The sequence below is a fragment of the Ailuropoda melanoleuca genome, chromosome X (assembly GCF_002007445.2).
Source record: "Ailuropoda melanoleuca isolate Jingjing chromosome X, ASM200744v2, whole genome shotgun sequence".
Classification (NCBI taxonomy): domain Eukaryota; kingdom Metazoa; phylum Chordata; class Mammalia; order Carnivora; family Ursidae; genus Ailuropoda; species Ailuropoda melanoleuca.
The window spans coordinates 41,770,776-41,797,011 of NC_048238.1; the positions used below are offsets into that span (position 1 = coordinate 41,770,776).

Below are 26,236 nucleotides of genomic sequence, written 5' to 3' on the forward strand. Positions count from 1 at the left end.
GGCAGAAAGGGAGAAGCAGGCTCCCCGCTGAGCAAGGAGTCTGATGCACGGCTGGATCCCAGGACCCTGGGATCACGACCTGACTGAATGCAGACGCTTCACCGACTGAGCCACCCAGGTGCCCCTCCTTACAAATCTTAAAGTGTGGTCCTATGGCTAGGTCCCCATCCTTTAGCAGGAAACCTGTCCTCTCCCAGGCCATACCCAGTTCTCCCCAAGGCTACTCACGTAGGATAGCCGTGGGAGTGATGTGGAGCCAGAAACGAGGTGAGCAAAGCCCAGCCCCCATTCCTCCCACAGGGATCAGACACTAGCCTCTTGGAGTTGCACAATTTTCCCTGCACACATGCACCCATTCTATCTGCTGTTCCCTGGTAACTGCGTGTTCTGTAGAAGGCACTCCCCCTCCCCGCCCCTGCAGGTACATATGGGGCCCACTCATTTTGTATCATGTCCAGGTCTGGTATAACATGAACCCCAGTCATTAATTTTACCCTGCAAATCATTAGCTATAAATGGTCATTTAGAGTGTTTCCCTCCGGTAGTTTGTTCATACCAATCTTGCGCACACAGCTATGTGCACGTGTGTTTCTTTAACGCACAATCTTAGAAGTAGAACCGCTGAGTCAAAGGAGTCCTTCGTTCAATAAACGCCTTAAGAGTGCCTAATAAGTGATGGACACTGCTCTAGGTGCTGGGGAGACCTCAAGGAACTAAGTCACACGTTCGTGCTTTGGTGGATATGACGTTCCAGTGGAGGAAGTTTCCAGTTTTTATTTTGACAGATGCTGCCACAATGCTGTCCAATTACCAACATCCTCAGCCCACTCCTGGAGTGGGAGCTTTGAGGCAGGTGGATGGATTCCTTGGCCTTTGTTCTCTGCAAGATCTTCAGGGTCAGGGCCGGGTACCATCCCTTTAGGGACGTCCGTGTGCAGTGTGTATGCGTCACGGGGGACAGGGATGGGAGGGTCCACTGGGGAGTGGGGGGAGGAGGAGGAGGAGAAATGGTTCACAGGGTATTTGCATAGAAGCCTCCTTGATCATACCACTAGGGGGCCTACAGGAGGTAGGGATGAACAGTCCAAGATAGAACCGTCCTCCCAGGTAATACCCCTTTAGGAGGTAGAGCTGGAACAGTCTGCTCTGGGAGGTACCACTGGGTAGGGGGCGTCTATTCCGGAACAAACCATTGTGTGGGCTGGAGAGGCCCGAAGGACTGCCAGCACCCCCGTGCAAGGGGATTGCGCACAAGCCACCGATGGAGGCAGGAGTGGCACTACCTTGGCCGTCCGCAGCCCCCGCTCGCTCTCCCGGTTCCTACCCAAGTCCCCGGTAAGTACCCATTCTAGGACTGAGAACGCCACCTTTCCCAGGCCTCCGTCGCAGCTCGGCCCCGCCCTCCTTGGTGCTTTCCTTTGAATCGGCGGCTTGCGCGTGCAGGGCCTAGCGATTGGATCCTAGGACGAAGAGGCGGGCCCCAAGACTCATTTTGGGATCTGATTGGTCGGCGCGAGCTTTCGCCAATCCCAAGCTTATCCTGTGCGCCGGAGGGACGTCAGCCCCGCCTCGGTCACGCGCCGAGCGCCAATCGGCCGCTGGTTGGGCGCAGGCGCGATGGTTGCTTGGAGAGACTTCGAGGCTTGTGGGGATGGGGCTTTCATGATGGTGAGCAAGTTCGAATCCCGTCTCGGTGCCTCAGTGTGTTAACTTGTCAAAGGGGCTGAAAGTGGTACTCCGGAAGCAAAATTCAGAGATCACTGGTGTTGGGGGCTGACCTCGCGTGTTCCTCATTTATCCTAAACTCAGTCACACGCCCAGCAGGTGCCCGTCCCCTCGCAGTCATTCTTGCAGTGCTTCCATTCATTCATTCTCTCCACTGCTAAAATTGCATCGTCGGATTTGGGATTTAGGGACATTTCACAGAAGTCACTTTATTAAGCAGAAATCCTACCTGATGAACCTCCCCTGACCCCAGGACCGCAGAGCAAGGCTCCTTAGGCGAGCGGGGCTCCCTAGCAGTTGGTGCTTTTGCAATTAGATATTTCCCCATGTGGGTTTTCTTTTTGCTGTTAATTCCAGAAATACGTTAAGGACCTGGAACCAGGTTTATCTCGAAACCATACTGCAGTCTAGTTTTGAAACGCAACATTAATTTTATTTTATTTTATTTTTTTTGGTGGGCAGAAAAGCAAAGTGTATTGAGCAATAGTGTAAAGTTCCCGAAGAGGGAGGGGACGGGAGAACGTTGCCCGAAACATTAATCTTTATCTAAAGGCAACAAGAAACGCTTGTGTTCACATTACATTCCCAACATTTCCTCTTGTGATGCATAATAAAGTGGGGGAAGCTACATAGTTAAAAAATAAAAGTAAACGTGAAAGTAATGGGACAAAAAAGCGAACTCTAAAAGTGAACGCTAGCGTACACAAATGAACCTAACTCTTGATCAAATTGATAACTTATGGAGAGAGTATTCTGATAACTTTCTCTGGCTGTGTTAATATGGGTCATCACAGAGAGGAAGGGCTCTAATCTGCCCAGCCTTCGGTGTTCAATTTTGTTTTCCCTCTGTCAAGATTTCTGAATGCTCCCTGTTTGTTTTAATCAGGATGCTGTCATTTACCGGAAGCCCATTTCTCTAGGACAAGGGCAGACTGGAAAAATAGTCAGTTTACAACAGTTACTTGTCTGAAATTGCCTTGAAATACAGGAGTCAGAACTCATGGGGCTCCTGGGTGGCTCAGTCGTTAAGCGGCTGCCTTCGGCTCAGGTCATGATCCCAGGGTTCTGGGATAGAGCCCAGCATCCGGCTCCCTGCTCAGTAGGAAGCCTGCTTCTCCCTCTCCCACTCCCCCTGCTTGTGTTCCCTCTCCACTGCCTCTCTCTCTGTCAAATAAATAAATAAATAAATAAATTTCAAAAAAAAGATAATTAAAAGCAAAACAAAGCAAGAGTCAGAACTGGAAGAACTTGGTAAGAAGGTGGCTGGAGCAGACTCACTCTCCTCTCAGGTCCCCTCACCATTCCAGCCCCTGGAGTAGCCCAGGTCACTCTAGTTGCCGAGGGTTGTAACTCCTTGTCATTAGCTCCTCCTTAGAATTCCACTCCGATCCCTCTCTTTCTGTATCACTGTGATTGCTGAAAAGCCATTATTTGTGTAACTGCCTCTACTAATGACTGCCCACCCTACCAGCTCTAACATGGCTCTAAAATCCCCACATTATACTCCTCTTCTGGAAAATGCATAGGAACAGAACTGTTTACATTGCTATTAGCAGCTGTTAATAGCTGCCCAGACAAACCCAAAGCCAAAAACCAACACACCCTGCTGGGATTTTGAGTGGATTGTGTTGAATCTGTAGACCAGTCTGGGTAGAATTGGTATCTTCACAATATTGAGTCTTCTGATATGTAAACGAGGCATACCTGGCCATTTATTTATGTATTTAATTTTTCTCGGCAATGTTTTGTAGTTTTCTGTGTATAGGTCTTAAATCTTTTGTCAGAGTTATAACTAAGTATTTCGTATTTTTGATGCTACTGTGAGTGGAACTGTTTTCTTAATTTCATTTTCAAATTTGCTAAAATGTTGTTTAGAATTTTTCGTTTCATTAGCTTTTTTGTAGCTTCTATTGTGTTTTCTACATGGATGATCATATAGGTGATTGTAATAACTTTTTACTTTTTATTTTCCAATATGGATGCCTTTTATTTCTTTTTCTTACCTGACTACAGTGGCTATGACTTTTAGTACAGTACCAAACAGAAGTGGTGAGAGTGGAAATCCCTGTCCTGTTTCTCACGTCAGGGAGAAAGCATCCAGTCTTTCACCATTAAGTATGGTGCTAACTGTGGTTTTCCGTAGATGCCTATTATCAGGATGAAAAATGTTTATTCTATTCCTTGTTTGCTGAGAGGTTTTATCAGAAATCAGTGTTGAAGTTTTTAAAATGCTTTTTTCTATCTCTGTTGAAATGATCATATCATTTTTTTTTTTACTTTGTTAGCATGGTGAAATAACATTGGTTTTCAAATGTTAAACCAGCCCTGCATCCCCGGGATAAACCCTTGCTCTCACGATGTGTTATGCTTTTAATATATTGTTGTATTTGATGTGCTAAAATTTTGTCTATGATTACAAAAACATTGGTCTGTAGTTTTCTTTTCCAATGTCTTTGTCTGACTTTTTAAAAAAAGATTTTATTTGTCAGAGAGAAAGAGAGAGTGAGAGAGCACACAAGCTGGTTGAGCAGTAGGCAGAGAGAGAAGCAGGCTTCCCACAGAGCAAGGAGCCCAATGCAGGACTTGGTCTAAGAACCCTGGGATCACCGGGCCGCCTGGGTGGCACAGTTGTTAAGCATCTGCCTTCAGCTCAGGACGTGATCCCAGCGTTCTGGGATCGAGCCCCACATCGAGCCCCACATTGGGCTCCTCCGCTAGGAGCCTGCTTCTTCCTCTCCCACTCCCCCTGCTTGTGTTCCCTCTCTCGCTGGCTGTCTCTCTCTGTCAAATAAATAAATAAAATCTTAAAAAAACAAAACAAAACAAAACCCTGGGATCATGACCTGAGCTGAAGGCAGATGCTTAACCTACTGAGCCACCCAGGCGTCCCTTTTTGTCTGATTTTTGTATCAGGGTATAATGCCAGCCTCATAGAATGAGTTGGGGAGTACTTTTTTCTCTTCAGTTTTAAAGAATTTGCATAGAATTGGTATTTTTCCCCTTAAGTGTTTGGTAGAATTTGCCAGTGATGCCATCTAGTTATTTATTTTTTTAAGATTTTATTATTTTTAAGTCATCTCTACCCTCAATGTGGAGCTTGAACTCATGACCCTGAGATCAAGAGTCACATGCTCTTCCGACTGAGCCAGCCAGGCACCCCCCTCCCCTTAAGTATTTGGTAGAATTCGCCAGTGAAGCTATCTAGTTATCTATTTCTTTTTGAGTGAGCTTGTGTAGTTTTTTCTTTTGATGAAATTGTCCATTTCATCTAAGTTGTCAGATTTATTGGCGTAGAGTTGTTAATAGTTCCTTAATTATCCTTCTAATACCTGTAGAAGCAGTACTGATATCACCTCTCTCCTTCCTGATATTGATCATTGGTGCTGTTCTATCTGGTAATTCATTGTTGACTCTTGCCTCATGGCTGACTTGCCCCAAAGAAGACGCTCCACAACCAGTCCGTAAACTTGCCTGTGGATTAGCTCTATAGTCACTCTGATTGTCGGTCTCTCTCTGATCATCTTGGCACTCGGGAGTGTGAATGGAACAACCTACTCTTCTTATGCTTCCTAAAATTCTAAACCACTTCATCCTTTCATCCTAGCTAGAATATGGGCTCTCTTAAAGCAAGAAAAAGGGTTGACACCCCCTTTTTAAAATATATCCCTCTTGGTGCAGTGTGATGCAGACCTGTGTACACAGTAAGTACGCAATGAGTACGTGAGGACTGATTGTCCCTGCCTGTAATAAACATTTGGGGTTCTTTTTTTTTGACATGACTCCATTAATGTCCAAGTTGAAGCTTTTTGCCTCCATGAAAATCTTTTCCTGTGTCCCAGCAGTTGGAATTATTCACGAAGACTGTTACGAAGTGTGAGTTGTTTTAACTTCAGTCATCATGGTTGCTGAGTGAGAAGCACAGAGTTCAAGAGAATTTCAGAGATGACAATATTTCACTTTGAGGGGCGTGGATACAGGGTACAGGACAGAGAACCAGACTTTGAAGCTTTATGTAAGCCCAGTTGAGGAAATCAGAAATTCAGCTTCCCTCCTGAATATTTGAACTGGGCGTTGGACTGTGTCCTGACCTTCACTGATAGCCAGTTCCCAGAAGAGGAGTCTTTTTGAGGTGAGGAGAAGAGACCCATGTGATATGTGCTCTTGGATTCGGTCAGGGACCCTCTGCTGGATCCTCAGGCTGGGGGCTGGGCTGCTGTCATGGAGCCCACAGTAAAGCAGGAACTTCGGGTTCCAATCGCTTCTTGCCAAAACCTCAAGACATTTGAAGGAGGTGAGATGCTGGCACGCAAAAGAGAAGAGCTTTTGTGCAGCTTAGAGCATGGCACGAAATGAATCGCAGGATAGACAGCCACAGAGGAAGGTGTTGCTGGTGTCCCAGCGACATCCTGAAAGTCTGGCTCCACCTGCAACATGCCAGGCGCCTATTTGGTACAATTGTGGGGAGGAAAATATGCGTCTGTCATGCTCTCTTCCCTCCGGGAGGGATAAACCATCCCAAGCAAGCGCTCTGGGGGTCACCATTTGATCATTTCCACAACCAGGGCTTTGGGAGGACAGAACTGTTTGGTGCTTTCAAGCCAGTCCTTGAAATGAGTTTCCATTCAGGGTCTCAAAATGAATAACCAGCCAGGCATGTGGGACAGTATTGACTTCCCCAAGGAGAGATATTGGGTGTACCACGTAGCGTCAGCCTAGCTAATTCACCATTGACTGTCTCCCTTTTATTCAGGTCTTCAGTGCAAGACTCTGTTAACTGCTTCTCAGAGTGCCCTTAATCCTCACCACATGCTTTGAAGAGATGTGGGCCATTATTACCTCCGTTTTACACATTAGAAACCTGGGTCACACTACTAGTAGAGGCTCTGTGACATTAGCTAATTCATTTCATCATCACAGCAACATTTTCAGGCAGGTGCCATTATTTCCCCATTTTACAGAAAGAAAAACTGAGGCAAGAAAGGTTAGGTTCCCGGCCCCAAAGTTACATAATGCATAAATGAATTGGAATCCTGGCAGTCTGGAGCCAGAGCCCAAGTTCCTGAGCCAGCCCCACCCTGTAATGCCTCTCGGGGGTCACATGACATGAAATGTGGGCCCAGCATCAACTGCCCACCCGGCAGCGTAACCTGAGTGTTCAAACGTGCCTTAGTGGAAGTGACTGTGGGATTCCAACTCTGATGTGTTCTGCTGCAAATCACATTGCTGGTTCATTTGCAGAGTTGGGATTATAACCTTGCCTTTCTGACTGGGGGTGGTGTGGGGATAGCATGTAGAGAATAACACAAAGGCCCTATAAAAGGCCCCAGCTATTCAAAAACCTCTCTCTCTCCTGTCTCCAATGAATTACTCTTTGTGTTAAAACCTTTCTCCCTAAAGATCATAACCCGAGGAGAAATATGGTGCCAGATTTATCCCCTAGCAGCTCCGTGGTCAGCTCGCTGAATTGGCTCTGAGGATGAGAGGCACAGAACAGGGCAGTTTGGATGGGGCGAGGGTAATGGGGAGGTTCTGGAAGGAAGGACAGTCAGAAGGCAGCGAGCAGGGCACTGGGTACCAAGCAGGACTAGTGAAGAGGGAGAGGAAATCTGATTAAAAAAAGGAAAGAGGGTCCCCAGAGGACAGATAAGAGGCCCCCAATACTTAGTATTTCCTGCATCATCTCCCCATAGCCTGACCCTGATCTTAGGAAGCCCTCATGCCCAGGATTTAGCTAAGCAGCCGGGAAGGAGGGGGACATCAGTGCCACATGCCATCAAAACCCAGCTGTGGAATGAACCAGCAAAACCATCTTGTTCCTCTGTGAAGGAATTGCAGGCATCATCTGCTGGTGGCTTGGGGTTTTCGCAAGGGGAGTGGCAAACTGGAGCTGGTCTCTGGAGTTTCCTTGGGATCTCACAAACCCCACAGGCAGGAAAGCTCACTCTGCTGGGTGTGCAGAAGTCTGACAATTCTCAACACCAGAAGTGGCAACAACATGGACTGTATTTCTGATTTTATTTGCTGCTCTTTGCAGCCATACCTGCATCCCATACTGTTGTGGGTACGGAGTGGGGGCTGCACGTTTCAGTGGCATTTGTTAGCAAAAACAACACTAGGACATCAGCTCTTGCAATGTTGTAGGTCCTGTTCCACTTCATGAGTTGCTTGGGGAGGAGGGTTTCTGTCCTTAGACTGAGGGATCCCAGACCAACATGCCATTTGTAGGCGTTCGTGTGCAGATGCGGAGGGAAAGGCGCCACCCCACCTGACCTCATCTCTGTGGGGCTGCCCTTGAGACCCTGTGCCTGGGCCCCTGTGTCCCACCCCCAGCTCTGGCTGAGCCCCACGCGAATATACAGACCACAATTGGGAGTGGGACTCCTCAAACTCCCCATCTGCACGTGGAACCTTTTGTAGCAGAGTTGAGAACTATTTATGTGCCAGAACTTCAGTGATTTCAGTACTGTCACCGTCTGAGACCACTAACTACCTCGTTCCTCCTGTTTCTCAACCTCCTGGATGAAATCCGTGGAGTATCTGTGGAAGCTCAATTTTAAGACACCTGGTCTGTTTGTTGCCCAGGTGATGTAAGTGAGAGATGGCCTTGCAGTTGTGCTTGGATACTGTGGTTACTCAGTGATCATCTTTGCTCTGTTCACTTGCCCACTGCATCCAGCTCTTCATGACCCTCTTGTAATGCCTTGATTACTGGGGATCTGGGGGCAGGGTACAGAGTAGACTGGAGGGGGAGGAGCTTGGGAACAGACCTGGGGTTCAGAAGAGAACAATGTGAACCCACTGAACCAGCAAAAGAGGAAATTACCCCAAGCCTCAACTCAAGGTTTACTTCAGTTTTATTAAGCCGTAGCAATGTCCGCTAGATTTCACTCTTGCCGTGTAAATACAGATTAAATATTTTTTCAGTATGTTAGAGTTTAGGATAATGTATTTTTAGAATGTTATCTTGCCTTACCATTCCTATAACTTGCTAGTTTAACTTCCCTTTGGAAATTGCACAATGCTCTTTAAAATACATATATTGTAAGCTTAAATTTTTTTCTACCACTTGCATTACAATTGACATGCCATACGTGGCACATACTTAAAGTGTAGGTGATTTTTTAAAAGATTTTATTTATTTATTTGAGAGAGAGAGAGAGAGCATGTGCACGAGTGCACAGAGGGAGAGAGAGGGAAAAGCAGACTCCCCGCTGAGCAGAGAGCCCGACGTGGGACTTGGTCCCAGGACCCTGAGATCATATGAGTCAAAGTCAGATGCTTAACTGACTGAGCCACCCAGGTGCCCCTAAAGTGTAGGTGATTTGATGAGTTTTGGCATATGCATACACCTGTGAAACCACTGCCACGGTCAAGATAGTGAACGTATGCATCACCCCGAACAGTTTCCTCACGCCCCTTTGGAATTCCTCTCTCCCAGCCTTTCCTCCTACTGTCCCATCTCCATGCAACCACTGTCTGCTTTCTGTTTGTATTTCCTAGAATTTTATATAAATGGATTCATACTGTGTATATTCGCTCTCCTCTGGCTTCATTCACTAAGCATAATTATTTTTAGATTTATCTGTGTCGTTGCTGTGATGTGCTAATTCCATAGCCCTATCTAACAAGTCTTAAGTTTCCAATTTTACACTCATTCCTTTGGCTAAAGGCTCTGATAAGGTTTATAATACATACACCCTTGGGAAAGGTAAAATTTAGACATTATCAACCATCCAGGTGAAGATCTTGTCAGAACTTTTATTTTTTTTTTGGAGAATTGGTTTTGTTAGAAGTGTAATAAGGGTAAGGTGAAGGGGCGCCTGGGTGGCTTAGTCGTTAAGCGTCTGCCTTCGGCTCAGGGCGTGATCCCGGCATTATGGGATCGAGCCCCGCATCAGGATCCTCCGCTGGGAGCCTGCTTCTTCCTCTCCTACTCCCCCTGCTTGTGTTCCCCTCTCTCTCTGACTGTCTCTATCTCTGTGTCAAATAAATAAATAAAATCTTAAAAAAAAGGGTAAGGTGAAAAGGCTTCTAGGCATATGAGCAGTGTCCCTGAGAGAAACCAAGAAAGCAGCGACGGGAGTCTGACTCCTAAAAACAAATGCTTCCAGCATCCCAATATTGTATGTATCTGTGAAGCACAATAAAGTAAAGTGCAATAAACCAAGGTATGCCCAGGGACACCTGGGTGGCTCAGTCAGTTAAGCGTCTGCTTTCAGCTTGGGTCATGATCTCAGCATCCTGGGACTGAACCCCATGTCCGGCTCCCCACTTAGTGGGGAGTCTGCTTCTCCCTCTCCCTCTGCCCCTCCCCCCACTCATGCTCTTTCTCTCTCTCTCAAATAAAATCTTTAAAAAACAAAGAAACATTAAAAAAAACAAGGTGTGCCTGTAGAGAGGGCTGTCCCTGTGGCTTTCCTCAGCTTACTTTAACTTGCCTGTCACAAAATTTTTCCATAGGCACTCATCGTCATCTGGTAAATAACTTACTCAGCCTCACCAGATCCCTTAGCTTTATAATGCATCTTTTGTATAAATATATATTGATAAATACACCTCCTGACTCATGTATGCATTTCACGTAAGGTCTCTTTTGAAAGCACAGATTTACATTTTCTAGACTATAAAATATGGGTGTTTCTTTACTTTCTAAATTAGGTACTTTCATTAGAAGGTTAAGATATTCATTTTGTAGAACCATTAACTATCTTGAAAAACTGTTGCATAACTATTTTCAAGAGCTCTGGCTGTAATCCTGAAGCGGTTTCTAACCATTACGAGAGCAGAGGGGTTGTTCACTGCAATAAACATGAATTCATGCATCCTAGTGACCACTTTACCCCTCAGAGTCCAGTTACGAAAGATGGGCAGCAACTCCTGAGTCCGACAGGTGTATGGGGGTGGGGGTGAGGGTGGGTAACAAATGCCATAACAGAGCAACAATAACAAACCTCGATGAGAGTATTAGGAACAGTCATTCTTATTTTATTTTATTTTTTTTAAAGATTTTATTTATTTATTTGAGAGAGAACACAAGTAGGGTGAGGGTCAGAGGGGGAAGCAGAGTCCCCACTGAGCAGGGAGCCCAATGTGGGACTCGATCTCAGGACTCAGGGATCACACCCTGCAGACACTTAACGACTGAGCCATCCAGGCACCCCCAGTCATTTTTATTTAAAAGTGCTTATATCTTTGATCAGGGTGTCTCAGGCAAGGCTGTATTGACATTTGGGGCCAGATTTTTCTTTGTTGTAGGGCCTGTCCTGTGCCTTGTAGGATGTTTAGTAGCACCCCTGACCTCTAGCCACTGGATGCCAGTAGCACCTCCCCTGGTTATGAGCAATCAAAAATGTCTCTAGATATTGCCGAATGATGCCTAGGGACAAAATCATCCCCTTGCTCTCCACCAACAACCACTGCCCTAGTGTAAAAGGTTCTAAAATTTTAAATTTGAAGATAAAAAAGATAGCTTTGTTGAGATGTAATGCACATACCTCACAATTCACCTTTGAGAAGTGGTTTTTAAATGTATTTACAAGGTCAAGTAACCATTACTGCAATCTAATTTTAGACCAATTTTGTCCCCCCTAAAAGAAACCTCATGCCCATTAGGTGTCAGCCCTTATTCCCCACCACCCCAGGCAACCACTAATCTACCTTCTGTCTCTATGGATTTGCCTGTTCTGGACATTTCATATAAATGAAACCATACAGCTTGTGATTTTTATGACTGGTCCCTCTCATGTAGCATAATGCTTTCAAGGTTCACACACTTTTTAGCATGTGTCAGTGCTTCATTCCTTTTTAAGGCTGAATAATATTCCATTGCATGGATAAACCACATTTTGTTTATCCATTCATTGGTTGTTGGCCATTTGGCATGCATCTACCTTTGGGCTATTATTATTATTATTATACTTTTTAGATTTTATTTCAAGTTAGTTAACATATAGTATATTATTAGTTTCAGGGGTAGAATTTAGTGATTCATCACCTGCATATAACACCCAGTGCTCATTACAACAAAGACCCATCACCCATTTACCCCATCCCCCCACCCACCTCCCCTCCAGCAACCCTCAGTTTGTTCCCTATAGTTAAGAGTCTCTTATGGTTTGTTCCCTATAGTTAAGAGTCTCTTATGGTTTGCCTCCCTTTTATTTTTTCCTTCCCTTCCCCCATGTTCATCACTTCTGTTTCTTAAATTCCTCATATGAATGAAATCATATGGCATTTGTCTTTCTTTGACTAACTTATTTCGCACAACATAATACCCTCTAGTTCTGTCCACATCATTGCAAATGGCAAGATTTCATTCTTTTTGATGGCTGAGTAATATTCCAGTGTGTGTGTGTGTGTGTGTGTATTCCATATACCACATCTGTATCTATATATGTTATATATATATATATATATATATATATATAAAATACCACATATATAATGGAATTATACACACACACACACCACATCTTCTTTATCCATTCATCAGTCAGTGGACATCTGGGCTCCTTCCATATTTTGGCTACTGTGGTCATTGCTGCCATAAACATTGGGGTGCTTGTACCCCTTCAAGTCACTGTTTTTGTATCCTTAGGATAAATGCCTAGTAGTGCAATTGCTGGATCATAGGACAGTTCTATTTTTAGCTTTTTGAGGAAGCTCCATACTGTTTTCCAGAGTGGCTGCACCAGCTTGCATTCCCACCAACAGTATAAGAGGGTTCCCCTTTCTCTGCATCCTCGCCAACATCTGTTTTTCCTGAATTGTTAATGTTAGCCATTCTGACAGGTGTGAGGTGGCATCTCATTGAGGTTTTGATTGTATTTCCCTGATGATGAGTAATGTTGAGCATGTTTTCATGTGTCTGTTAGCCATCTGGATGTCTTCTTTGGAAAAGTGTCTCCACAGAGCATGGGTGTGGGGAGATAGGAGGTGCAGGGCAGGGTTCCTGGGGACACAGCCTGCATTTCTGTGCCTCAGAGATTTCCAATACCTTTCAACAAATTTTTAAAAAATGAATGATTATTAACTAAGCTTACCACTTTAATCAGGAAGGAGAAAAGCAGTCTCTTCCTCTGTGCTGCCTCTGGAGGTGGCAGCCATCTCCTATTCAGTATCATGGCTGCCTCAGAACCCTTGTGAAGCCCAAGATCATTAAAAAGAGGACCAAGGAGTTCATTCGGCACCAGTCAGACTGATAGGTCAAAATTAAGCACAACTGGCGAAAATCCAGAGGCACTGACAGTAGGGTCCCCAGAAGAATCAAGGGCCTTCTCTTGATGCTCAACATCAGTTATGGAAGCAAGAAAACAAAGCACATTCTGCCCTGTAGCTTCTGGAGGTTTCTAGTCTATCTCAAGTGCTGCTGGTGTGCAACAGATCTTACTGGGCCAAGATTGCTCACAATGTCGCCTCCAAGAACCCACCAAGCCACTGTAGAAAGAGCAGCCCAGCAGGCCATCAGTGTCGCCAATCCCAATGCCAGGCTGCACAGTGAAGAAAATGAAGAGATAGACAGCTTATGTGCACGTCGTATTTGTGTTAATAAAACCATAAAACTACAAAAACCAAAAAGACAGAAAAGTATAAAGCAGTTTGACATTACTGTCTGCTTGTTTGTGTCTGGGGCACCTCCATGTTTAGTCTCCCAAATTAAAACCTTATTCTTTATCTCTTACAGGCCCCATGTCTCAGCTTGCAATGTGTTTCCAGTTTATTCTTTCCTGTCCAGGTCCAGTTCTACCATCTGGATCTCTACTTTTATCTGCTCACTCCATGATAATCACGGGTCCCTTAATTGGTTCCTCTGTAGCTTTCTAGTTTCTCCTTCTCTCGCCTATAGAGTCTGTCCCAGCCAGGCCAAGCTTTTAGAACAGCATTGCTGTGATTTGGTCTCCACCTTTTGGCCAATGACAGGAATTCAAGTTAAATTCATTTCAATTCAATTCAAACCATTCATTCATTCATTTATCAGATATGTGTGATGCCCAGAATGTACTGTGTTGGAATGCTGGGGGAGTTCCAGATATGCATTAGAGTCCCTGTCTTTCATTTGGACAGATAATAGAGTTACAAAATACCCATCTGAGGCAGTATGTGGTAAGAGCCATTGGAATGGTACAAGCACAAAAATAGAGATCTTTGCTGGTGGGTGAGATTGTGGATGACTTTGTGAATGGGATGGCACTGAAGAACTAGTAGGAATTCCTTATATGGAGATGGTGGTCATAGGGCATCTGGTGGAAAGGATGGCATAAGCAAGGGCACGGAAATCAGAAAGCACAGATGATATGAGAGTCAAATAGCTGAAGTAGATGAGTGATCAAAGTAGTGCAATTATGTAGACCAAAGAGAGTGGAAGCCTTTGAAAACCAGGCCAAGGGGTTTGAAGTATATGTGGTGGACTTCGGAAAACAAGTGATCTGGGGTTTCTCTGTTACAGCTTTCCTGGCCTATTGTTGGGAGATGCTATGATGCAGTTGAGAAGGTTCTGATGAGAGGTTTTGGGAAATCATGAACTTCTGCCATGAACTCCCTTCATGATTTCTTCTGGTTGCTTTATCTCTTTGGACTGGGTTTTCCTTGTAAATAAATCCAAGTATATGAAACAAAATTATCTTCCCAGCAGCTCTATTCCTGACTGTTAAGCATGGACCAAGAAGCCCTGATGCTATTTGAAGAATTAGGGATGGGCTAAGGGCTGTGGAAAAATGGCAAGGATCGTTTGAGGGATTTCCATGGAGAAATAAGTTCTATTTGGAAACACTGGAAAATAAGAAAAAATATTTGTTTATAGTCAAACCAGCTTTCCTCCTGCACACATTTTTTCCCTTTAGTGGCTTCCTTCCCACCCTTAATATAGAAGGTTGTGAAATTCTTCAGCGATGAAGCACATGTGTTTTGCCTCATCTTTGTATCCCTAGCACATAGCACAGTGCCTGGCTCATAGCCTCTCAGCAAGACTCTGCTAGATGAATAACTTCCTCCGATTTCCATGGACACCTGCTCTCAGGAAGGAAAAATGTAAGCAAATTCGTACTAAGGTATAAATGGCTGATAACCATTTAAATTATGACGCATAATACTAATAGAGAATTTTCTTATAAGGAATGGAATCCAGCTCTAGTAGTGGCATACATAGAACTGAAGGAAGTTTCAGGATGGTAGTATGATGTTTCTAGCTGGGTTCCCAGTCATTATTACCCTTTTTCCCCTAGAGGTGCCCCTCAATTTCCACCTAGAGGCCAAATTTTGCCTCATTCTCTACAAACGCTATCTGTTCTCAGTGGAAATTTTGGGAGCTCTGTTTTAACATTCTGGGGCTCAGTGTTGGGCTCTGCTTGCTTCTAAATTCATTTCTGGGTCTTTATAGCCCATTTCACAGAACTGGGCTTCTGTCTTGTTTCTTTAGCCTGGGTATCTGCCACGATGACCTGTCTGTCCCCCCTCCGGATGATCTCAGATTAGAGCTCTGTGCTTATCTCTTTCAGTATGTCCTAATACCTTTCCCCAACTGACTACCCATGGAATCAAGTTTTGGCTTCCACAGCCAGTCCAGTACCCACAGTCTTGCCTCCTGTTGTAAGATGCCCCCAAGGCTGACAACCTGCTTAGATTTCCAAGAATCACACCCATATGTAGCCTGTTCCTTGGTACTCTGCCGCTATACCCCGAGAGCTAGCTAGAATTCTTGGCACTTCAGATTGGAGCTTCCTCGGCCACCTCACCCAACGCACCTAACTAGTGACCCAGACTGCCCTCTGCTGTTTGCTCCCACAGCTCCTGGGCATTATATTCGTCCTGCCGCCACATCTGAAGGTGAGCCAGCTCCCTTGTGAGAGGGTTTAGTGGGTCTACTTCTAGGCTCTGGCTTGTCTTAATACTTGTGTTGCCATGCTGTGGAAGATGGCAAACAAAGGCCCATTTATCTGGAGCTCCTGATGTCAGACCCTGGAGATATTAGCCTATCCTGACAGGTTATAAGGAAAGCCACATGGCTAACATCTTCCTGTGGGAGTCACCTAGGCAACTGAGGCTGCCTGTTGTCACAAGATAATCTCCCATATGGATATTTTTCTCTAGTTAGACACCTTTTACTTGATTCAGATCTAGTTTGTATTTCCCTAAAAATTTCTCCCTTGACACATAGGAAAGTTGACTTTAACTTCTGACTGTGATCTTCCATCTGCTTCCTTGTGTTATGTGCTTATTGCGTTCAACTTAAGCAGAAATGACGTTCACTGGCAGAGAGGCCATTATCTGCACAGGGTAGGTAGATTTCTTTATAGTATAATTTCAGGCATTCACAGAAAATTTCTGCACTCAAACATTACATTGGTGCTAACTGCACCATCATTATTTCCATCTCAACTCTTTAATGGATGTGGCTCAATTTCTACCCTATGTTTTCAAAGACTCAGAGTGACATGGACAGAAGGAAACAGAAACAAGGCAAAAACTGTAGTTAGTAATTATTATGACTGATGGCCTTTTGGTTTCTCCCTATCATACACCAGTGTTTTTAGAGGAATTTATTGGCTTGCACAATTGGGAAATGCAGTCTTCTATGCTTTGAGACACAGCTGGATCTAGGGGCTCAAATTGCATTATCAGGGCTCCTCCATGTTATCTTCCTTGGTAGGCAAGAAAGGTCCCAAGGAGGACTCTGATTGGCTGATTTGTGTAATGTGACCTGCCTTTATCCAAATACTGTGCCTAGGAGGGAGGTTCATGCTGACTGGCCAGCTTAGGTCACAGGAGGCCCAGCCTAATGGTCAGAAAGGGCAGACTTTTTGGGGGATGATAGATTTCTTAATTTTTTTTATTTTGAAATAAATATAGACTTGCAGGAAATTGCAAAAATAGTACCACCTCAGCCTCACCCAGCTTCTCCTAGTGGTGGCATCTTACATTGCTATAGTATATACTATCAAAACTAGGAAACTGACATTGGTATATTACTGTTTTGTTGTTTTTTTTTTAATTTATTCGACAGAGATAGAGACAGCCAGTGAGAGAGGGAACACAAGCAGGGGGAATGGGAGAGGAAGAAGCAGGCTCATAGTGGAGGAGCCTGATGTGGGGCTCGATCCCATAACGCCGGGATCACGCCCTGAGCTGAAGGCAGACGCTTAACCGCTGTGCCACCCAGGCGCCCCTGGTATATTACTGTTAATTAGAATATAGACCTCATTCAGTTTTTGCCAGTAAAAAACCCCTGCATTTATGTGTGTGTGTGTGTGTGTGTGTGTGTGTGTGTAGTTTTATGCCACTATCACAATCAAGATCCAGAACTTGTCCATCACCACCAAAGAACTGCCTCATGTTACCTCTTTGTATTTACTCTACCACCAGCTCTTCTCCAGACTGGCTGCACCATCCTACATTCACACCAGCAATGTATGGAGATCCAGTTTCTCTGTGTCCTCACCAGCATTTGGTATTTATCACTATTTTTTATTTCAACTGTTCTAACAGGTGCCTAGTGATATCATGTTGTGGTCTTAATTTACATTTCTCTAATGGCTGGTGATGTTGAACATTTTTTCAGATACTTATTTGCCATCTATATCTCCTTTTTGGTGAAATGTATGTTCATGTCTTTTGCCATTTCTAATCGGATTGTTTGCTTTTTTATTGTTGTGCTGAGTTTTTTATGTATACTAGATATAAGGCCTTTGTTGGATATAGGGGTGACAAATATTTTCTCCCAGTCTGTAACTTGTCCTTTCATCTTTAAACAGAGTCTTTCAATGGAACAAATGTCTTTAATTTTGTTAAAGTCCAATTCATCAATTTTTCCTTTTAAGGATTGTGCTTTTGGTGTCAAATCTAAGAACTCTTGATTGAGTCCTAGGTCCCAAAGATTTTTTTCCTATGTTTTGATTCTAAAAGTTTGTTTCTAAAACAGTTTTACATTTTACATTAACTCCACGATCCATTTTCAGTTAATTGTATAGAGTTTGAGGTTTAGGTTAAGGTTCATTTTTTTTTTCTTATAGATATCCAGTTGCTGCAGCACCATTTGTTGAAAAGGCTATAGTTCCTCCATTGGATTGTTTTTGCATCTTTGTCAAAAACTAGTTGGGTGTTATTTGTGTGGGTCCATTTATGGGTTTTTGATTCTATTCCATTGATTATATCTATATCTCTGTTAATACAATAATTACCTTGATTACTATAGCTATATAGTAAGCCATCAGGTAGAGTGATCCCTCCCAAATTATTCTTTTAAAAAATTGTTTTATTTTTATTTATTTATTTTAAAAATTGTTTTATTTTTAATTAAATATTTTAAAAATTAGCTTAAAACTAAATTTAAATAAAAAATCAAGTATGTTTTATTTAAAATTTTATTTTAATATTGCTATTTTAGGGTTTGTGCCTTTCCATATAAATTTTTCTTTATTTTACTTTTAAGATTTTATTTATTTGAAAGAGAGAGAGGGAGAGAGAGAGAGCATGGGCGGGGGCAGGGGCAGAAGGAGAGGGAGAAGCAGACTCTCCACTGAGCAGGGAGCTCTATATGGGCTTGATCCTGGGACCCCAGATCATGACCTGAGCTGAAGGTAGATGCTTAACTGACTGAGCCCTTCAGGCACCCCTACATATAAGTTTTAGAATAAGGCTGTCTATGTCTATAAAACACCTTGATAGGAAATGCACTGAACCTATACATCTATTTGGAGAGAATTATTTTGAGTCTTTAAATCTACAAATGTAGTATATTTCTCCATTTATTTAGGTCTTTGATTTCTTTCATGAGCATTTTGGAATTTTCAGCATACAGATCCTGTACATACTTTTAGATTTTATAGTTGTGCCTTGAACAACATGGGTTTGAACTGCATGGGTCTACTGATATCTGGATTTTTTACAGTATGGTATTATAAATGCATTTTCTCTTCCTTATGATTTGCTTAATAACTTTTTCTTTTCTCTAGCTTACTTTGTTGTAAGAACACAGTATATGATACATATAACATACGAAATATGTGTTAATGGACGTTTTGTGTAATTGTAAGGCTTCTGGTCAACAGTAGGCTATTAGTAGTTACATTGTTGGGGAGTCAAAAGTTATACACAGATTACTGACTGCACAGGGGTCCCTGCATTGTTCAAGGGTCAACTGTATAGCTAAGTATTTCATTTTCTTTGGCACAATTTTAAGAAATACTGTGTTTTAAATTTTGGTTTCCACAAGTTTGTTGTTAATATATACACATGCAGTTGGTTTTTTTTTTTTTTAAGATTTTATTTATTCATTTGACAGAGATAGAGACAGCCAGCAAGAGAGGGAACACAAGCAGGGGGAGTGGGAGAGGAAGAAGCAGGCCCATAGCGGAGGAGCCTGATGTGGGGCTCGATCCCATAATGCCGGGATCACGCCCTGAGCCGAAGGCAGACGCCCAACCGCTGTGCCACTCAGGCGCCCCTGCAGTTGGTTTTTTGAGTGTTGACATTGTATTCTGAAATCTTGCCAAACTCAGCTATTAGTTCTAGGAGGAGGTTTTAGGAGGATTTTTTTTTTTTGGTAGATTCCTTGGGATTTCTTATATAGGCATTTACAAATAGGGATGGTTTTATTTCTTCTTTTTAAAAAACCTCCATTTTAAAGTTTATTCTTTTTTTCTTTTGCCTTTTTGTCTTATTCCACTGATTAGAACTTTCAGTAGAATGTTGAATAACAGTGATAGGGACGCCTGGGTGGCTCATTCGGTTAAGTGGCTGCCTTCAGCTCAGCTCATGATCCTGGTGTCCTGGGGTCAAGTCCTGGGTTGGGCTCCTTGATCAGTGGAGGGCCTGCTTCTCCCTCTGCCTGCCACTCCCCCTGCTTGTGCACGTGTTCTGACAAATAAATAAAATCTTAAAAAAAAAAAAGAGTGATGGGATACCTACATCCTTGCTTTGTTCTTCATCTTAGGGGAGAAGCATTCAGTCTTTCCCCATTAAGTACCATATTAACTGCAAGTTTTTTGTAAATACTCTTTAACAAGTCAAGGAAATTTCTCTCTATTCCTAGTTTGCTGAGTTTTAAAAAAAAAATCATGAATGCGTGTTGGATTTTGCAGATGCTTTTTCTGCCTCAATATCTCTTCTTAGTGAACTCGTCCTTTTATTATTATGTAATATCCTTTGTTTCTAGTAATTTTCTTTGCTCTGAAGTCTACTTTAATATTAATATGGTCACTCCTGCTTTTTTAAAAAAAATAATATTTGCATTATTTTCATTTTTCCATCCTTTTACTTTTCACCTACCTATGTGGTTGTATTTGAAGTGGGTTTCTTATAGGCAGTATATGATTTTATTAATTTTGTATCTACTCCGTAAATCTCTCTTAATTGGTGTATTTAAACTATTTAAATTTAAGGTAATTATTGATATGTTAGGGCTTAAGTTTGCCATTTTATCATATTTATATGGTCATACATATGTTAATACTGAATATTGCTTTAACCCCAAACCATGATATAAAACTGCCGGGAAGATGGGAGGAAGGCAAACTATGTGTCTATGTGTGCAAAATACTGGGAGAAGAGAGGTAGATTTTTATCTTCTATAGTAGGAAGTCAACTTATAATAGATAAAATTGAAAATAAATATGAAATATCAGTAAATAATAGCACTGATAAATAGAGGTTAATTATTTAATGAAATAGTTAAAAGGGTTGAATGTGGTTGCCTCTGGGGAATGAGAATCAGGGATAGGTAAGAGTAGAGCAAGACATTGCATTTTTGGGGCTCCTGGGTGGCTCAGTCAGTTAAGCATCTGCCTTTGGCTCAGGCCATGATCCCAGAGTCCTAGGATGGAGCCCCATGTTGAGCTCCTTGCTCAGCAAGGAGCCTTCTTCTCCCTATCCCTCTGCCTGCTGCTCCCTCTGCTTGTGCTCTCTCTATATATCAAATAAATAAATAAAATCTTTAAAAAAAAAGACATTGCATTTTAAAAAGCCTTAGAAAGCATCACTAGACTTTTAGAACTTGATAACGGTATTGCTTGATAAAATATAATTAGTAAATCTAAATTTTAAAAATAATCGATTGTTTTTTAGTGCAGTTTTCATTAACCCTGTCTGCCCATTGGAATTGTCTAGGTGAACTTTTAAAAATATCAATTTTCAGGCCCACCTTATACCAATCAAGCTGGGTCTGGGGTTTAGGCATCAACATTCAAAACTTATTTCCCAGATTATCTGAATGTGTATCTGGGGTTGAGGACAGCTGGTGTAGAACATATATTATCAGTAGACCTTTGGTAAGATGTTAGTGGCAGTGAAAAAGATAAAACATGAAGCTCTTACCATCTTAAAGTCAACCAACTTATTGGAGATTGGTGGATCAGACACTTTTGGAAGGCCCTGCTTGAGAGAAATCAAACATGAGCTAAATATTTGTAGATGGTGAAGCAGAGAGAGCAAAAGGGCATTAGACCTGCCATTTAGGGCTTTCCAGGTCTGCCTCATGTGATTAAAACTACCAAGAGGCTATGACAATTTCTATTTTCTAAGTCCATAGAGAGATAAAAGCAGAAGGGAAAGAAAGAAGAAACCATAACTCCTAAATTGAGAGTATTCCTTAGTTCTTACAGCATCACTTAAAACAGTTTATTATACAAAGTGGCCCGTGGTACCTTCTCAAGTCCTCTCTTTGGGCCTCCATCAACATTTGGCAGTCATAACTCATGGACTCATGTACCAAGATAGAAGACAGTGAAGGTGTGTCTGAAGAAGACCGTGGGACAATGACAAGAGACCAAAAGAGGGTCTATTCTGTATAGGTGTCCAGAAGGACGTACATTCAGGAAAGCTGCAAAAGGGGCACCTGGGTGGCGCAGTCGTTAAGTGTCTGCCTTCGGCTCAGGGCGTGATCCCAGCGTTCTGGGATCGAGCCCCACATCAGGCTTCTCCGCTGGGAGCCTGCTTCTTCCTCTCCCACTCCCCCTGCTTGTGTTCCCTCTCTCACTGGCTGTCTCTCTCTGTCAAATAAATAAATAAAATCTTTAAAAAAAAAAAAAAAAAAGGAAAGCTGCAAAAGTTAGAAGACGTGCCTCTCTTATCCCAAGAGGTAACTACAGAATGTGCCTAAAGAGAATTATCGCATTTTTGAAACTGTACAATTCAGCGTTTTTTAGTATATTAACAAAGAAGTGCAACCATACTACTAACTAATTCTAGAACATTTTTTATCATCTCCCAAAGAAACCCTGTACCCATTAGCAGTCATTCCCCATTCCTCTCCTCCCAGGCCCTGGGAACCGCTAACATATTTTCTGTCTCTATGGACTTGCTTCTATTGACCATTTCATTTCGACGGGATTGTATGATATGTAGGCTTTCGTGTCTGCCTTCCTCCACTCTGCATACTGTTTTCAAGGTCGAACCACGTTGTACCATGTATTAGTACTTTATTATGGCTAAATAATATTCTGTTGTATTGATATGCCACATTTTGTGTATCTGTTCATCAGTTGATGGACAGTTAGGTTATTTCTATTTTTGGTGACTGTGAATAATGCTGCTTTGAACATTCGTGCACAAATCTTTTGTGTGGACATATGTTTTCATTTCTCTTGGGTGTATACCAAAGAGCAGGATGCTGGGTCACATGGCAGTTCTATGTTTAACTTTTTGAGGAACTGCTGAACTGTTTTCTACTGCAGCGGGGACACCAGCAATTTCTGAGGGTTCCCATTTCTCCACCTGTCAACACGTTATTATCTGTCTTTTAAATTATTGCCATCCTACTGGGCGTGAAGTGGTATCTCATTGTGGTTTTGATATCCGTTTTCCCTGGACTGGGCATCTCTTCATGTGCTTGCTGGTCATTTGTGTATCTTCTTTACAGAAATGTCTATTCAGGCCCTTTGCCAAATTACCATCTCTGTTGCAACCTGCTGGGCAGGTCACATCATAGCCTCTGCTGCAATGGGCCCCAAACCATCAGGAATTCAACAACAGCCAGCTTTCCTATTGTTGGCTCGAGCACTCAGCAGAGAAAGCCAAATCTGCTTCCCAAACCCGTCACGTAAGATGATCTGCTTCTTAGTAGCCCACGTCCAGCTTTTTAAAAAATTAATTAATTTATTTTAGGGGGGGAGGGGCATAGAGAGAGAGTCCTAAGCAGACTCTGCACTGAGCGTTTAGCCCAATGCGGGACTCAATCTCAGGACCCTGAGATCACGACATGAGCTGAAACCAAGAGACAGAGGCTTAACCGGCTGCACCACCCAGGCATCTCCGCAGTCCACTTCCAGCTTTTCCTGCCAACAGCCTCCGATCAGACCCGAGAGACTGCATGTGCAAATGGACAGTGACCAGACCACATATAAAAATAGAACTTTGGGGGCGCCTGGGTGGCTCAGTCAGTTAAGCGTCTGCCTTCAGCTCAGTTCATGATCCCAGGGCCCTGGGATCGAGTGCACATTGGGCTCCCTGCTCCACTGGGAGCCTGCTTCTCCCTCTGCCTCTCTTTCTCTCTTGGTCTCTCATGAATAAATAAATAAAATCTTTGAAAAAAATAGAACTTTGCTCTACAACCTGCAGCAACCTGCCCAGGAAACCAAACCCTTATCAACAATAAATACCCCTGGAAACCAGCCTGCTATAAATCACACTTGTAGGAAGTCAGATTGCTATCTCTAGTGACAATCCAGGAAACTAAACAATAACTTCTGTAACAACCAGCCCCAAATGCCCAGGACTTGATTAATAACTGACAAGCTTCCTTCATTGTCCTGCTTCCAAATTAGGACCAATGGGAAAAAGCTAAGTAAGCACCCCTAACCAATCACCTAGGATGTCCTGCTTCTAGTTAATCTGCCTGCAGCTTCCCATGCCAATGGCCTTCAGTTGGGGCACACCTGAAGCCTCCCCCCCGCTGCCCTCTCTCTCTCTCTTTTTTTAATATAAAGCTTTACCCTCTCTGTCTGCTTTTGAGTCTCTACCATAAGGCAAGTGACAGCATCTGACACCCTTGCTCTCAGAAGCTCAGAATAAATGGCCTTTGGTTTTCTCATTTGGTTTGTCTTCATCTATTTCTGCAGGACATACCTGAAGTCTTTCCTTTTTTCGCTACAAAACTTTCCCACTCCCCTGCCTGCCTTTGAAGCTCTGCCAAACATAACCGATGATGGCTGACTCCCTTGCTACATACAGCAAGCTCTGAATAAATTGCCTTTTGTTGTTGTTGTTGTTCTCATTTGGGTGGTTTTCGTTGATTTTCACAGTAGGATTGCCAGATAAAATATAGGATGCCCTGTGAAATTTGAATTACAGATAAACAACAAACAATTTTTAGTATGACTATGTCCCAAATATTGCATAATTGTGATTTGCTAAATCTAGAACCCTAAGCATATGTAAAAATGTAGCTCCACACAGAATTCGCAGAGAGGACCATGTTGACAGAAGGCAGCTGAATAATTCTGCTTGGCTGAGCCCTCTTGTTTGTTAAATGCCAATTAAATGACACTTCTGGTTTCTGTTGTGTTGCGTTGTGTTTCTGTACCAGAAAAGAGCTTTTCCTCCAATCAGTTCATGCTTTGATTTGCCTCTATCAAGCCGGGAGACTTTCAAGTTACTGTCTGGGTTTTAGCCCCAGACCGTACAAGGCATTTTGTTCTAAAAGTCCTTTGCTCCATGTGTGTTAATTAGAGTCGTTTCCATGGTCTCTGCTGCCAGTCTCCTGCGCTCTTCAATGCGAGTCATGTCAATTCAGTTGCCCAAGTCCCTGGAGGTACACGCAGCCTTTATCACGGATTTATTTTTGTCCCAACCAGATGGCTCCAGGTTCCTGTGACTGCATAGGAGTCTGTTGGATTATTCTGTTTATCTTTCCCAGGGGCCAAGGTAAGGGTGGGTCTTCATGAAGCACATTTGTCAGCAAGATAAGCCGTTCCTCACCGCTGCTGCCTGGATACCATAGCTGAAATGATTAGATTTCGGATACGTGTTCATAAACTCCAAAGCCAAAGCTGGAAGGGGATAGTTGCCTTGTTTTTCCATGCAGCCAGTGGAAGGGCAGCAGCTGACAGGGCTCAGCAGGGGGCGCCAGAGGCCCTGACTGAGCCCTTCTTCACCTTTTTTTTTTAAAGTTTTTTTTTTTTTTTATTCATTTGACAGGGATAGAGACAGCCGGCGAGAGAGGGAACACAAGCAGGGGGAGTGGGAGAGGAAGAAGCAGGCTCATAGCAGAGGAGCCTGATGTGGGGCTCGATCCCATAACGCCGGGACCACGCCCTGAGCCGTAGGCAGACGCTCAACGCCTGCGCCACCCAGGCGCCCCCAAATAAATCTTTTTTAAAAAGGCAATGTCAATGATAGAGAACTGAAATCACAATGATAGCAAGTACTATAAATTTCCTGCTTTATATTTGCTAAGTGCTTTTCACCAAATATCACAATTAAAGCACACAACTCTCTGAAGTAGGTATTATAATTCTTATTTTACAGGTGAGGAAACTGAGGCCCAAAGAGTTTGTATCACTCAAGGTTTCAATCTAAGATATTAACCTGTAACACATCATGTTGAGGAACTCTACTGAGCACCAGAAGGAGCTAAGATGGAGCATTCTGATTACCAGGAGAGTCTGACTGTGTTCCCCCACACCTTCGTGCCTTCTTGCATTAAGCACCCTCACTCCCCTTTGCCTTCCCACAGTTTATTCCTATTGTTAAGCTCCACCATGGCCATATTCTTTTTTATTATTATTTTAAAAGACTTTATTTATTTGACAGAGAGAGTGAGAGAGCACAAGCAGGGGGAGCGGCAGACAGAGAGGGAGAGGGAGAAGCAGGCTCCCCCCTGAGCAGGGGTCTGATGTGGGACTTGATCCCAGGACCCTGGGATCATGACCCAAGTGGAAGGCAGACACTTAACTGACTGAGCCACGCAGACACCCCCCACCATGGCCACATTCTTGAAGTATTTTATCTCCACAACTCATACTGTTTCCTTAAAGGAAGGGATCTTGTCTGTCCTTTTGTCTCTTTGCCAGTGCAGGGAGCTTAACACACACAATGGTTAATTGATTGATTAGGATTCCACCAAGCATTTTGTGTAAGCTCCTTTCTACCTGTAACACTTAAAAAAAAAGATTTTATTTATTCGCCAGAGAGAGAGAGAGCGCGCACAAGCAGGGGGAGTGGCAGGCAGAGGGAGAAACAGGCTCCCTGCTGAGCAAGGAGCCCCGATGCAGGACTTGATCCCAGGATTCTGGGATCATGACTCGTGCCAAAGGCAGATGCTTAACAGACACTTAACCGACTGAGCCACCCAGGTGCCCCTGTAACACTTCTAGAGTGCCTGATTAGAACACCTTCATCAGCAACTTCACCTGGGAGGGCAGCTTTTCTGCAAATGTGCAGGATGCAGTGCTAGGCACTGGCACTTTTGTGATCTCTCTTCATTTTCTCTAGGTGTGTATTGTACATTCCCATTTTTCAAGATAAGGAAACTGAGGCCCATAGAGGTTAGGTTAGCATGTGTCAAAGTGTTAGAGTAAGCAGT

The 26,236-nt window shown here is 43.3% G+C and overlaps 1 long non-coding RNA gene across 1 annotated transcript in view; it reads left to right on the forward strand.

Annotated features, from left to right (window-relative positions):
* The first annotated feature begins 1,083 nt into the window (after nucleotides 1-1,083).
* Nucleotides 1,084-26,236, forward strand: part of LOC117797436 — a 131,284-nt gene continuing 106,131 nt past the window's right edge. Inside the window, exon 1 of the long non-coding RNA XR_004622406.1 lies at nucleotides 1,084-1,335. This is a non-coding gene — a long non-coding RNA (uncharacterized LOC117797436). The remainder of the gene's footprint in view (nucleotides 1,336-26,236) is intronic.